General features: G+C 38.7%; 1 protein-coding gene across 4 annotated transcripts in view; it reads right to left on the bottom strand.

The window, feature by feature from the left end:
* The window catches only part of LOC105213350 (pneumococcal serine-rich repeat protein), a 289,615-nt gene that overhangs the window by 209,241 nt on the left and 65,176 nt on the right, over positions 1 to 15,198 (bottom strand). For all 4 annotated transcript variants that reach the window (XM_054233140.1, XM_054233143.1, XM_054233139.1 and 1 more), the window contains exon 3: positions 4,196 to 4,388. The gene's annotated coding sequence lies outside the window, so the exon portion shown is untranslated. The remainder of the gene's footprint in view (positions 1 to 4,195; positions 4,389 to 15,198) is intronic.

The following is a 15,198-nucleotide window of genomic DNA, read 5'->3' as shown; positions in this document are numbered from 1 at the left end:
TTATTTCCACGTTGCTTGTTTGGCAAAAGGTTACGAAATGTTGAAAAATTAATTTTAATTTGACAGTGTATTTTTTTCAACAACGACTCTGCCTACACACACACACTTTTATATTCTCTAACTGTGCATATGTTCGCATTTAGATTTTGTATTGTTTGCGCTTTTTATTTTTTACGATTTTTGTTTTTGTTTTTTTTCTGCTGCAACATTGTAACTCTAGAACGGTGTAGTTTAAGCAGCACTTATGAGACGAGTATTTTAGTTTTCGGCAAATTAATTTAATATCCTCGCAAAATCCTTAATTATTGGATTAACCAAACGCGAGTTGTGAAGCAAAAGGGTTAATACTTAGAAAGTAAATAAAGACTTTTGATGTCACAAAAAAGCTTTAATATTAAAGTATATTGATATTTTGCCCGATATCTGAATTAATGAAAATAATTTTAAAAATCATTTGGAATTAAGGGACAGTCGAAAGATAGTCCTTGATAAGCTATAAATGTAATTACTTCAATATACCTTGCAGAATTGTTGCAATTCTTCAGCTGTCACAATCTTATCACATACCAATCGAGAGAAATAACCTTTTTTGGGAGCTACTATATCAATTAAAGCAAGTATTGTTTGAAAGCACACTCATCTCATTGAATTTGGTGATATTCAACAAATGTTTAGCATACTTCTAGGCGAACAAGGTTTTTTTTCTAAAATTTTGGCTGACTCAGCAACACACTTATTCTTTTTTTGCTGATAATTATAAACATTTACTGAAATCACGCTGAGGTTCTATAATTCAGTATAACAAGAACAAGCATACTGGTAACTTTAGGTGTTCTAACATAACCCTCAGTATTATATAATGCTCTAACCTAGGCTTATATATCCACTACTTATTAGCCAGCATCATTTTCAACTTCTGGAACAACAAATAATAATGAAGAAAACTAAACAAAACTGGTTACGAACGGTGTTTGACTTGAACGTTGCCTACTTTTAGGCGCACGGCATAATTTTTTCTGTTTTAATAGCAAGAAGAGCTGGGTTAGTTATGAAGTTAATATTGTTTGATAACTTTTTTAGTAAAAACTTACCTCATTTCAATTTCGAACTTTAATTTCAGCTAGTTTAAAGCCGAAAATTCTTGAATCTCAAGTGTGGACCTTCAAATATTTTTATTAACATACGTGTCAAAATATGTATAACTCAAATGCTTTAGCTAAATCCAAAATTGACTTCGCAAAAGTCAATTCACCGCTACTCGTCTCATTATACCAAGCAACCCTTCCCCCACTTAGACAATCGTAGGTGTATGCGCCCCCTCACCTTTCACCCACATACGAGTACCTTGAATAGCGCACCATTTTGTGCATTTACGTTCATTATCCTTTTGATTAACGCCAAAAAAAAAAGACAAAGTTGTTGCAAAGCAGTGAAAAAACACCAAAAATATGTATACAAAAAGGAACAACTTGAGCGCGCACATCAAATTTATGCTGATGATATCCTTTGGCGATGGCAATCAAACGTGAAAAAATGAGCAAAATGAACTCGCAGTGACCGACGCGTCAAATGATAAATCGAAATAAGCGGTGCAAAAATTAACAACAACAACAACATAAAAAAATATAGAACAACAGTTGAACACACATAATAAACAACAACAATATGGAAAGCAAGGGTGAACACAATCGAAAGGACGAAAGGCGAACTCAACATTTAGACACATTTTCATCTTCTTCTTTTTTCAGAAAGCCACTCGTACAACGCAGACTTCAATAGAAGAGTGTGAGTAGTGTTGTTGTTGTCGTATTAGTTTATTTTTGGAGACACAACAACACCATAAACACGAAGTTGATGCTGTCGCTGATGCGTTTTACAACAAACAAGCGCTGTGTTTGTTGCATTTGTTGTTGTTGTTGTTGCTGTTGATGACAGCGCATTTGCCGCTGATGAGGACATTGATGGTGCTGCTGATGACCAGTGGCGCCACCATGTGCACCACACCGCCACGGAATTTGAGCGCTGCCACAGAACGAGGCACATTTGGCCGAGTATAATGAAATGCTAATGCACGAGTGTGAGTATGAGTGTGTGCGCGTTTGCAGTGGTCATTGCCACAAAGCGCGCGACAAACAAAGAAGTCACAAAATGAACAAGCGAAATCAACGAATTAAAAACACAAAACTAAAGAAAAAATAATCGCCGAAAATTCAACTGAGGCGCTGAGTAGATGCAGGATGCGGAGTATGGAGAAGGAGCACATGTGAGCGCTGGTTGACTGCCAACCACTGGCGCTGTAGGCAGTTTTTGCCTCTGAAAATTGCGCTGAATGGTGGGCTGATGATGGGGGGTGTGTGTGTGGCTGCTGGCAAAAATTTGGCATTTTATAGCGACGCGAAATGCCCGAAAACAAAGAAGGAGAGAGGAAGAGTGGAGAGGGAGAACACAAGCATGTGAGCGCATTAAAAAAATTTAGACTAACAACGATGACCGCGAGCTGGCACAGCACTTTGCCGAAGAAGGGGTGGAAGGCAGCATACTTTTTGGAAGGTGCTCAGGGCGCAACAGAAAGCTAGTCGCCTTTTTGGGGTTAGCGTGAAGTGGTGACCAACGCCAGTCACTGGACGCTTTAATGGCCGCGGCAAATGGTGATGATGACGACGACGCATAATAACCATTCATCAGCGGCATAGACAGGTGAACAGCGCCACACAAACAAACAATAACAACAGCAACAACAAACAGCGTGTAGCAGACAACTGCCTGATTTCCAACGCGAGCGCAGAGTGGTGCGGCAGAGAGACAGTAGCAAATATTTTTATGCCAGCGCGCCTCATTCTATGCAACGTTTGCTCGATTTTTTTAACAAATTTAACGCGCATTTCGTATTTGGCGCGCACAAATTCGCATTAATTTAGCACTACAACGGCAAAGTAGCCACGCCACCCCGGTCACCCCTGCCTTCGCCGCCGTGTTGTGTAAAAAATTATTCGCCTAAAAGTAGGCAAGCAGACAGCAGAAGCACATATGTGCGCGTATACAAATATTTATGCAACGTGAAGATCGATTTTTTTAGTTTCTTTTTAGGCGCAAAGGCAAATAAGAGCAGAGCAAGTTTCGCAAGCGTTGAGGCTTTCGAGTGTAACTGTATATGCGTCTATCAGACTGCGGAGGCGTTTGACCGAAGGCGTGCGGTAAGGGAGCGCATTGAAAAGGCTGCAATTGATGCTAAGGTAAGGCAAATGGTGTGCCGCGTTGAATTGCCGTTTACTAAAGCGCTTCTTTTTCTACTTCTCTGCCTCGTCCAAAGCAATAAATGAAAATTTTATTTTGAGAATAACGCTGCGCTTTTGTCTGTGCGATGATTTTTTTTGTTTTTGTTTTTTTGTAAATACCAAACATTTAAGATAAACGCTATGAAAGGCGTTGCTGTCTGAGCATAAACGCTGAACTATAACGCCGCTTTGGATTTGGTAAAGCGAGGTTTGGTGGTGGTGGAGGCGGTGTTGGCTGGAAAACGATGCATTTTTACTTATTTATGGCGGGTAATGAGCAGTGTCTTGTGGTGAGTGGCTCACACTCTTCTTTGAGTAGATTCTCCGCACTTGTATTTGAAGTATTCTTCAGCCTATTGAGGCATTCAAAGCTTGCTACCATTGATATTCAGACAACTATTAGCGCTTCTTCTTTCAGCTTTCACTTTCAAATGATGGTGAACACATCATATATAATAGTTTCTATTCACATATCGAGAAGAATAGCACATGTTGGCACAATATACACCTCCTACTGTCCTAACTATGAATAATTTAGTTTTTTGATTTAGTTGAAGAAATGGGAACTTTACTATGAATGTTTGAACGTTCTGAAAGTTCCGAAGTGCCCACTGTGGAATGTCTGGCTGAGCTAGAAATACTTTAAAAGCTACTAAGGAAGTAAGGAAGAAGACTAAGGAACGAAACCACACCAAAACTAGATTCCGAAGAAAAATATTCAGAACATTGAAAGGAGGAACGGCTTGAATCGATTTTAACAGCTAATTCCTTGAGAGAGCTCTCGGATATTAGCAAATAAAATTACGTTAAACAAATCTAAATTACATATTTAAATAAATATAAGGTATATATCAAAATTGAAGCACATATGTTATTGGTAAGAAAGCTCATATTTACTCGCACACTAAGCGCGCACTTACCGTTTACTGCCACTTTTATAAATCCAGCGCGCCGAGCGCCGACTGCCGCCATAAGCGCCGACTGCCGCCATAATTTATACGCGAACTTAAGCCGAAAGTTGGAAAGGACACAACCGATTTCATATCATGTGCCCAACACCACTAACCCCGCAACGCAACACATGTACGTTCGATAAGTCTGCGACGCGGCTTACTAGAAGGTAGAAAAGCAAAAAACAAAAACGTGAATACAGCAAAATAGAAAAAGAAATGGATAATAAACGTTTGTGAGATAATCAGTTCGGAAAAAATATCATTGCTACAAATACCAGAAATACAACAAAAACACACACACACACTCAAATGTACAGCATATAACGGTGAATAGCCAAAAAGTTGTTTGCTCCTTTTTTAATTCAATTTATTTTGGATTTATACGAATTTATGCACATGGGATTCCGACTTCCGCATTTCATTTACCAATTCTGCCGTACATTTCGCCATTACACACACACATGCTGGAGACACATATAGAGACACTCAACTGCATGTGAACTGCACCTTTGTTTTATGTAAATTACGCGAGAGCGATTTTTTTCATTCAATACCACCCATTCGAGTGTGTGCGTGTGTTTGTTGGTGTTGGCGTTTGTTTTTTATCGACATTTAACCGCCGAAATTTGGCCGCTCTAACCGGTCTAAAGTTGATTAACAAATGGCAACGGCGCATTGCGGCCACCGAGCTCACTAGCTAGCTGGCTGGCTGGATTTAATGAAAATTGATGAAACAAAAGTTAGCGAAGGTAATCGCGGGTAATACATTAATGAGCAAAAATTCGCGAGCGTGTTTTGAGTGCAGACAGTTCTAGATGTGTTTGACTGCTGAAAAACGAAGTTTTTAATGAATGAATCGAAGTTGGAATTGTGTCTAATGGCGGGTGCTATTGAGGTTAGAGCTCATAGAAATTTGTAATATTGAGTATTTTTTAAATATATTTTGTATGCTGATTGCTTTAAAAGACAGAATTTCATATGTTTAGTGATAGCGACTTTAGTTTCTTCATATGATAGATGTAATTCACTTTTGTTGTTGTTGTTCTCAGCTTTCAAGATGATTCAATTTACTTTTGTTGTTGTTGTTCTCAGCTTTCAAGAGGATTCACAAATAGGTTTTTGGGATCTAAGTGAGTTCTATGTTACCTCTGAGTGCCGAACGATAATCAATTTTCATACTAAGTAGTACGAGATTGGGCTCTAAAAAGGTTCAATTTCACTTAAAGGAGGTTTCTAATATCGAAAATGATATATATTTGCCTCCACCTCTAATATACTAACTTAGATAATATTTCTACTAGCCTTAACCGCATTCTTCATCTTCATCTTAGTTGCTACTGGCCACTTTCTTTGGGCAAAACTTTAGCAAATTGATTTTGCTTTTATGTAATGAAGTGGTCAGCATGCGTCAAATGGTCAAATACATAAACGAAACCACAGAGTACACACACACACACACGCACAAATACAAAGCAATTCTTATAAATACAAATATAAAATGAACTGACGCATGTGTTTGTATATATATATGTATATATTTATTTACTTTTATGTATGTTAGTGTGCGTGTGTGCCTGTTCAACTGCGCTGGAAGTCATGTTTACAAGTTGCTGCAGAAAATTAAAAGAAAATTTTCATAAAATGCACGAAAGTATGCAAAAGTTATTAAGTGCAACAAGCAACCAAACATACACACAGACGCTCACATTTTTATATAATATATATACATACATACCGTTATATAATATTTACATGCAGTCAATGCATGCATATTCTATGCAATAAGCCCATATAAATGCATATTTATTGCATGCCACTCATTCAATCAGCACACACACACACACATGCATGCCGAGCATGTCAAAAACTTTTTAATCACGTTTGCCAGGCAAGCGCTGTAAACTTGGCTTTCACACACACGCATACATACATACGCATTGGCAAAATTTTTCTTAAGTTTCTACACTTTCTTCGTCTCTCTGTCGTCTTCTCTGCCATCTTCTCGGCTCTGTGTTTTTCTTGTGCTCATAAATTCTATGCTTCTTCAAGTTGCTTTCCTATAATAAATGTATTGAAAGTATTGTTTGATGGAAAAGCATAAACATTTGCTGATTGGTCGAAAAGTCGAACACACACAAACACACATACACGCATGTAGACATTCTCAATAAATTGGCAAACAGGAAAAAGGTAAAGTCTCTTCTTTATTTTATTAAATGTTTGATGTTGCCGCTAGGGATAACTGCTGATCAAACGCAGAGCAAAGGCAAATCAGTTTTCAATTTTATGAAATTCTTATAACTATTCGAGCATGAAAAATGCATTACGAATACTTTGAGAATATTAAAAAAAAAAATTATAAAAAATATTTAAAAAATACAAGCGATTTTTTTATTCCAAATACAACGCAGCAATTAAATTACAAAATATAAAAAATAGCATAAATTTAGTATAATATAAGAACTTAGTAAATGAAAATTTGAAAGTCAAGAAATTATAATTTGCATAAAATTATTTTTAAATTAAATTTTTTTAATATTATTTTTATTTATTTTTTATTATTCTTTATTTTTTATTAATTTTATTTTAATTATTATAAAATACTCTTTTTTTACATTACATAATATTTTCCTCTCTTCTTTCACAATTCTCTCCCACATGCACTACAACTCTCTGCATTCCCGACTAGGCATCGCCCTGGGAATTTCTATTGCTTTTAATAAGTTTTAATTGAAGTTATTAAATAAAACTTTGCACAAATAGCGCAAGTAATTGCTTTACAAGCTGATAAAATATTGGCAAAAATGTAAAATTTGAAGATGCAGTTAGTACAGCGCTGCAGCTGAGTGCGAGAGCTTGTGCTCAGAGCAGTTATTTTCATTAGATGCTGCTATTGCTACATACATCTTTCGACATTAGGGTGATCGTAGTTTTATTTTTTTTTATTTTTAAGGAAAAGCAACTCTCAGAGAGTCAAGCAGTTCAGAATTAATAATATTAAACATTAGAAGTGGGACTGCTAAATAAATCAAGGAAAATGAAGAAACAGATTTTCATTCTCTCTAAGCAACAAACAGAAAAAGATTCGATAGGGGAGGTGATGGGGTCATATGTAGAAGTTCACGCAAGTAAGGAAAGTTTCTGATTGTCATTCACTTGGGAGTGGCCAGAAACGATTCTCTCCACATGGTTCAAGCAGCTCACGACTTCCGGTTTTAGACCAAGTATCCCCTGGGTAGCTAACAGACATCGGTTTGGAGGCGAGCTAAAGTGAGAAGGCGAAGCATGCTTCTGCGGTTGAGCGTAGGGTTTGGGACCCACCACACACAAAAAACCTCCCCAATGGAAAACCATCAGAGCCTCGGAAAAGAAAACCCACTTTTGATGACGACCCCTGCAAACGTTTTAAGGATCACGATTTGAGGGCACCTGGAATGTCCGGACCCTTAATTGGGATGGTGCCTCTGCCCAGTCCTCATACAACTAAAGGCTGACATCACCGCCATCAAAGAAGTGCGATGGACGGGACAAGGACGGAAGAAGGTGGGTCCTTGTGACATCTACTACAGCGGCCATATAAAGGAGCGCAAATTTGGTGTTGATTTGTGGTTGGAGACAGACAACCCCGGTGGATGAACGTCTTGCCACAATCCGCATCAAAGCGAGGTCCCACGCTGATTTGCGCCCACACCCCAACGGAAGAGGAGGACGATGTGAGCAAAGATGCTTTCTATGAGCTCCTAGAACGCACCTATGAGCGCTGCCCTTGCCACGATGTCAAAATCGTGCTTGGCGATTTCAACGCTAGGGTGGGTAAAGAAGGTGTCTTTGGCACAACAGTCGGAACATTCAGCCTCCATGACGAAACATCGCCAAACAACCTGAGGCTGATCGACTTCGCTGGGGCCCGAAATATGGTTGTCTGTAGTACCGGATTCCAGCACAAGAAAATTCGTCAAGCACCGTTGCATTCATTTTACCTTTAGTCGCCTTCGATTTGCCACTTCACTGTGTACGCTATGAGCGCCGCTCTCAACAACAATGCTGTCCAGTTAATTTCGAAACAAGAGAGTATGTGATACCTCATTAAAGTCGTATAACCACGCGCTATTCTCTCTCTTTTAGATTATACAGCCTAGTATATTCATACCAGTTGTCTGTTCGATTCGCAACTCTCCAATGGTAAATTGCTATTAGGCAATATCTACATTAAATGGTATATAGAGAGTCTGTAGAGCGCTCTAAAAAATTTACTTTTATCAATATCTTCTCAGTCTATGTTAAGGTCCACCCTAATGTTCAGGCTAGTAGTTTATGTGTTAGCATTTGTGCACCAATTAGCACAAATATTTTAGAGCTTTCCGATATTTATACATTACGACAATTACGCAATAGGAATCATGTGTGAGAATCGAGTCAAATGTAGGTTCATCAAATGAAACCGAAATTCTGTGGAATTTCCTTAAACGCAATTTCTTGCAACACTCGAATCAATATGAACTTAGTACATTTATAACTATACAACACTTAGTACAACAATGCGTACTTAATAAGAAATCTAATTTGATGTCTATTCGCTTTAAATCTGGATCCACCAAGTGTCCATTAATATGTATAAATGTGTCTGTATGCGCTTAGGCAATGTGTCAAATGCGGTTGAAGTGACAGCAGAAAAAGTGCGAGAGAAAACTTAAATAAAAACATATCTACTGGCGAGGCTGCTTGGCGAATTGGGTGGCAGCAATAATAATCACATCTCACACACACCACCACCTATACACGCACACATTTAGCTGAAGCACCGAGCGATGCCAACAACACCAAACGAGGCGACGTTGGTGCCGTTACTTTGCGGAATTAAATCTCAGCGCGGCATGAAGTGCAGCATGAAAAAATACAGCGTCACACAGTGAGGAACCGAAAGCGGCGAGTGGGAAGCAAGTGCTGTAGAGCGAGGTGGGGAGCGAGTGCGAGTAATGATGATGGAACGGCGTAGCATTGGCGAATGGGAGCCGCCTGCTTTGCTTAGATTGCATTAAGGACGGACCGAGAGGACGAAGCGTTGGTTGTTTTTGTTGTACTAATGTTAGTTTATGCTTGAAACGCAAAAAACCGTTATAACGCGTTGGCCAAAACCAAAGGAGCGAGAGCGAGTGGTGAGTGCTGACTGTAGGTTGTTGCGAAATTTTTAATTTCCGTGCAAAACTCGCGAACAGCGCAAACACAGCGCGTCCAGCAGCCGGCATGAGGGTCTAAGCAAATACAACAACACTCACACACATCAACATATGAATACCCGTGTGTGTAGATGTGTGTGTAGCTGCTCGGCGCTCCAGCGAAATGAAATGAAACTCTCAAGTGTGTATGAAACTACAAAATGGCTACGTCGGTACCAACGAAAAAAAAACGAAAACAACAACAACACAACAGCGCGGCAATAAGTGTTACAATTTGTCGCTGATTTTCTTTATTTTCACAAAATTGCTGCGCAGTTTTTTGCGAATGTGAAATGCGCGAGCAACAACAACAATAGTGAGTGTAACTGCGCGCCGTCATCGAGAAAAAAAATCGGTTGCGTGCAAGTGTTTTTCTACCTTCAAATTGCAATTAAAATCAAACAAACTAGAAATTTGTTTAAGCACAGCCAACTGAGTAAATAGAAATGGGAGAAAAAACCGCGCCGAGGCATTAACTAAAAAGTGTGCGAGGCATGGTGGACACTGGGTGCTGTTGGGTGCGCTAAGCACTAGGAGTTTTCTGCGAAGCCTAAACGTTAGTTGGAGTGGCGCTGCTTCTAACTATGCTTACAGATGTAAGAGCTTTAAGTTTTTGCTGGAGGAAATATGAATTTATATAATCCCCTTGGATATACCATGATTTAAGGTGAGTTCCGTGAGTGTTCAGTGAAAACTTACTATTACAGAAGCTATAGCTCGTATAAATAGTTCTTAAAGCCCGACTTACGGTATCGAAATGGTCAATTGTGTATTTTGAGATTCTTAAACTGATCTAGAAGATGATTAACTTCCGAAATGCTATTTCTGATCATCACTACCTCTATCCATGGCATCCACAATACACTATTGAAGCATCCTAAGCTTTTTTAAAGCTTCGATGAGTGGGATATTCAGCTCCTAGCTTTGCAAAATGGGGTGATTTCATCTTGAGTCACAACTGCAACCGCTTAGACCTGGAATGTAACGCTTCCAATGTGCAGGTGAAGTTTACCCAGACTCTGATAGCTGAATGATTCCTTTCGACAAATGTCAGACAGTAGTCCATCAGTATGCTTTGTTATAATATCATTACTGAGTGTATTTATTACCACATTTTCCGTCAGATATCGCTAGAAATCTCCAAGACAACTTATTAAAATAGCAACCCACGTACGAAAACTATTTTCCCAGTATAACAACGCCGAGAAGACTCTTTGTTGGATCCACAAAAATTAGCATTTACCCACGTCTCAGTTACGCTAATTGCTTTGCAAAGTGACTTGTCCACGCTTATTAGTGTTGCGTATGGACCTACGTGTATATATGCTTACAAAAGACAAATTTTCAATGGCTTCTACAGGTAAGAAGCACCTTATATTTGTTGTTAATGGAGAAATGACTAATGGACAAATTTTCGCATAACGAGTGCAAGCAGTACCCAGAAATGCGACGATCTTTTGAGTCCCATCATATACGTAGGTATGTATATGAACTTAGAGTATCGTAAGCCCCCCATTCAACTGCCGGCTGCCACGAGGCAACTTACAGCTTCATAACTGCATCTTAACTAATTGCTGCTTTCCCGTTGACACTTTGTGGGAAGTTCTCGCTCGCAAAAAGTTTACAACTACAAGCATACGCGCATAACGGTACTCACATAACAAGTGTGTGTATCCAAATATGTGTGTTCATCGAAATTGCAATACGAAATCAGTAAATTCAATATTGGAGTTCTATGAAGGCACACATGCAACAAGGCGAAAAGCATATTAACAAGCAACAACAAATACTACTCCAATACATATATACACAACTAAATGAACATGTCACCAAGCGACTAAAACCAATAACAACACCAGAACCACAAGCAACGCTGCCATTTCATTGCCTGGTCGCATGACGACTTTTGGGCCGAAAAGTTTTGCACCAACAACACACACTCAGCGGCACATGTGTCGCCGTTTCATGCATTTCAACGCAATTATATAATGAAATTATAAATTTTAGCCAAGAAATGTACAATGCGCTTCTTAAACAATTCCCTCGTCTCTCTCTCTCTCTCTCGGCGCCGCGCCAGCGACCATTGTTTAACTAACTTGGTTGAAAACTATTCGGCGGCGTCGTCGACGTCAGCCGACAAAACAACGCCGAACTACACGCCAAGCGAATTTGTGCGAAAATTTCGACGAAAATCTGTTTTAGAATTCAATGAAATTCAATTTGCTTGGCGCAAAGCGTGGCAAGGTAGTGGAAGGGAAGCGAGCGGTAGTGCGCCTGTTGGTATGCAATGAAAAGTGGTCACAAAGTGTGGCGACGCAAGCAGCGCCAAGTTGCGTGTCCATATGAAATGCATTTTGTAATTTGATTTTTGGTTTCAGAATTTTGCAGCAACAACACGCAAACAAACACACTCACTTCTATGGACACACACACGCGCGAGTATTGAAACGGTCGTGCATTACTTTTCGCCGCGTTTGCAATTACATAAAATGCATTAAATGCCATGCTGTGTGTACGTGTGTGTGTTTGTGTTGTTGTGAATTTATTGAATTGTTTCTAAAGTGACGCGAAGGTGTAAAAGTCAAATTAAACTGAAGTGCAGCCGAACTTCGACAATTGATTGCTCGCCGCGCTGTTAGCACAATTCGCTCGGTTTGCGGCAACGCGGATTCGCAGGATCGGAGTGCGAAGAGTGTGTGTGTGTAATATGCAATTTGAATATTTATTTTATTAATTATTTATTGAGGTTATGTTCATTTAAAAGCCAGAAATTGTTCAAGGTCTGAACTTTAAATGCAAGAAATCAGTTCTTCGCAGAAGAGATACATATACAAGATCCGTTCAAAAAATAACGGGAATTTTTAGTTTAAAATTTCACGGATTTGGAGAGTCTGTATTCTGTTGATATAAATGCCCCTGTAGAATTTTCGCTGTACTCATTGCTTCCTTTGTCTATAGCAACCGCTCAGTTTAGATGTGGTTTTATAAGCTGGGCCGATTTTCGTTTCTTAAATGCTTAAACTTCGTTGCTTTTTCGTGAATTCTTGGCCAAAAAGAATACTTTAACAATACCCCCTCCATATTCGCCAGACACCACTCCGCATGACTTTTACTATTTCCAAAAATAAAGAGAATCTTAAAGGGCCGTCGTTTTAGAAACATACGAAAAATCGCTGAAAGAGCCAAATGAAATCCCAAAAATGGAGTTTGAGCAGTGTTTCGATGATTGCAAAAAGCGCTGGGACTATTTTGAAGCCGGCAACACCAATGTAGATAAATGAATAATTATCTTCGTTTTCAAAAACGGAAATTCCCGTTATTTTTTGAACACAACTCTTTAAACTAGATTATATTATTATCTCATACAGTGATGCTTGCTTTCAGTTAAGATAAGTAAGTGTACATGCTACATGTGAGTTGTTGTTGCTATTATATCATATGTATTGTTTGTTGTATGGCATCCCAATATTTAGTTTAATTGAGTTGCAGAGTTGCATAGTTGCGTAGCACTTCATAATAGTTTCGGCTCAATCATAATTGCGCAAGTGTTCAATACACAATTTCTGCGTTGCTTCTTTGCTTGTACGTATGACTGTGTATGTGTATGTGTATGTGTGTGTAATGGGCGTCCAGTCTTCGGCGTCCACTTAGAACTTTTTGCGCAAAAGAGTGAAAACAATTAGTGCGGCAATGCGGGTTTTAAACTGCAAACTAAACTTAATTAGTGCTCGATAAAGAGGCAAAGAAGAAACTGCAAAGAGAGGACAGGGTTCCTTCTGGGAAGTCAATAGACATTTGTTTGGAAGTTAATTTGTTGAAACAACTTGTTTTCGGTAACAATGAACGCCTCCGAGCAAACTCTTCTGGAAAACCACTCAAACTAGAATTCATATTAGAGTAAACGGGCTTTATAGGTTAGGTTGAAGGTACTCGAATGAGTCTAGAGGATCTGCTAAAGACATAAATGAGTACTATTCTTAAAGCAAAGAAATCCAGCTGCAGCGTGATTTTTTTGTTAATTTGTCCCTTTTAACTGATATATTTCTTCATATAAATATTTTCTTGCACAACGTCTCCAAAAAATAAAAAATAAATCGCCTCACTTAACCACTTTTTATTATTTTTATTACTATTTATTTTATTTTATATTATTTTTTATTTCTCAACCTTTCACTTGCTTTGTTTACTTCCCCAAACAGCACAGCAAAGCCCATAAGCCCTCGGTAATTACATAATTTCCCCAAAATTTTTGTCATTTTTTTCTCCACAAATTATCTCATTTAGTCGACACGTTAAACACCATTAAGCAACATACAAGCAAACAAACAAACACGACCTTTAATACAAAAACAAATATCTGTAAGTGTGTGTGGCCACAATTATCAAGGACAAAGCGTGCATTTTGGGCTCATCCTAAGTAAACATATGAAAATAAATAGGAAAAAAAATGTGTAAGGAAACAACAAAACGGAGAAAATTATGAAAGACAAGCACATTTGCGTCTAAATAGTACTAAATTACCCAAAACACACGACGACAAACACACGCGAGTAATGCCATATACAAATTGACAAAGGTTAGCCCTTACACTGTAAATATATATTGTTCGTTGGTTGGTGCCTTTTATTAGGTATTTATATCTAAGCGTGTTGACGTTCAAAGGTCGTCTTTTTTACCAAATAATTATAGCTTAATTCAAATGAGGCAGAGTTGCCAACTGTCATTCAGGGCAGAAAGTTCCGTAAGGATATAGAGGAAATAATATTCGACTTTTGGAACCGTTAGTTTTATATAAAACCTAGCAGACCTGAAAATAAAATAAAAACTAGCTTCGAACGGGTTTAAACAAACATTTCAAATGTTATAATACATATTCCCCAAATAATACATACATATGTATGCAATTCCCGTTTCTTGCGTGGGTTCATTTAAAAAAGTAAAATGAAGAAAATTCGATCATGAAATTATATTTTATTTGTAATGAGCTAAAACTTGATTACGATCTCTAGTCTTAAGAGTCCAATGTCTTTCTCTCGGATTATGAAGCAAGCTTGTATATTTCTAAACACTTTCTTGAGTGTTCCGGCACACCATTCCCATATCTGGTTCCATCGGTTGTCCCATATCTGGTTCCAGTTGGCTCATTCCGTTTCCGGATGACGGATGCGGACAGTGACAATATTCAGCCACCACATTTCCGGTTCCGGAAATATCGTTACACATATTCGTTTTCAGATGCCCCATTTCCGATTCCGGGAACCCATGTCCGGTTACCCAACCTCCAGTTCCATCGTTCATATCCCGTTACCCCATATCCGGTTCCGGTAACTTCGTTATCCATGTCCGGTTCCGGATGCCCCATTTCCGATTTTTCAAGATCACGTGATATTTTTTTACATTTTTGAGTGAGGTCAATGACACCGCCCAGATCACGTGATGACATTTCAAGATCACGTGATATTTTTGTTTACACTTATGAGTGAGGTCAATGAACCCGCCCAGATCACGTGCTGTCACATCAAGGTCACGTGATATTTTTGTTTACATATTTGTGTGAGTCAATGACCCCACCCTGACCACGTGAGGTCATTTCAAGATCACGTGATATTTTTGTTTACATATTTGTGTGAGTCAATGACCCCACCCCGACGACGTGATGTCAATTCGAGGTCACGTGATTTTTTCGAATGGCGAAGTAATTTTTGAAATCGGCACAGTAGTTTTTGAGTTTATTCATTACAAACATACATACAA

This window comes from Zeugodacus cucurbitae, chromosome 6, assembly GCF_028554725.1.
Source record: "Zeugodacus cucurbitae isolate PBARC_wt_2022May chromosome 6, idZeuCucr1.2, whole genome shotgun sequence".
In the NCBI taxonomy this organism is placed as follows: Eukaryota; Metazoa; Arthropoda; class Insecta; order Diptera; family Tephritidae; genus Zeugodacus; species Zeugodacus cucurbitae.
The sequence above is the reverse complement of the archived record's forward strand: the minus strand, read 5'-3'. Positions and strand labels throughout refer to the sequence as shown.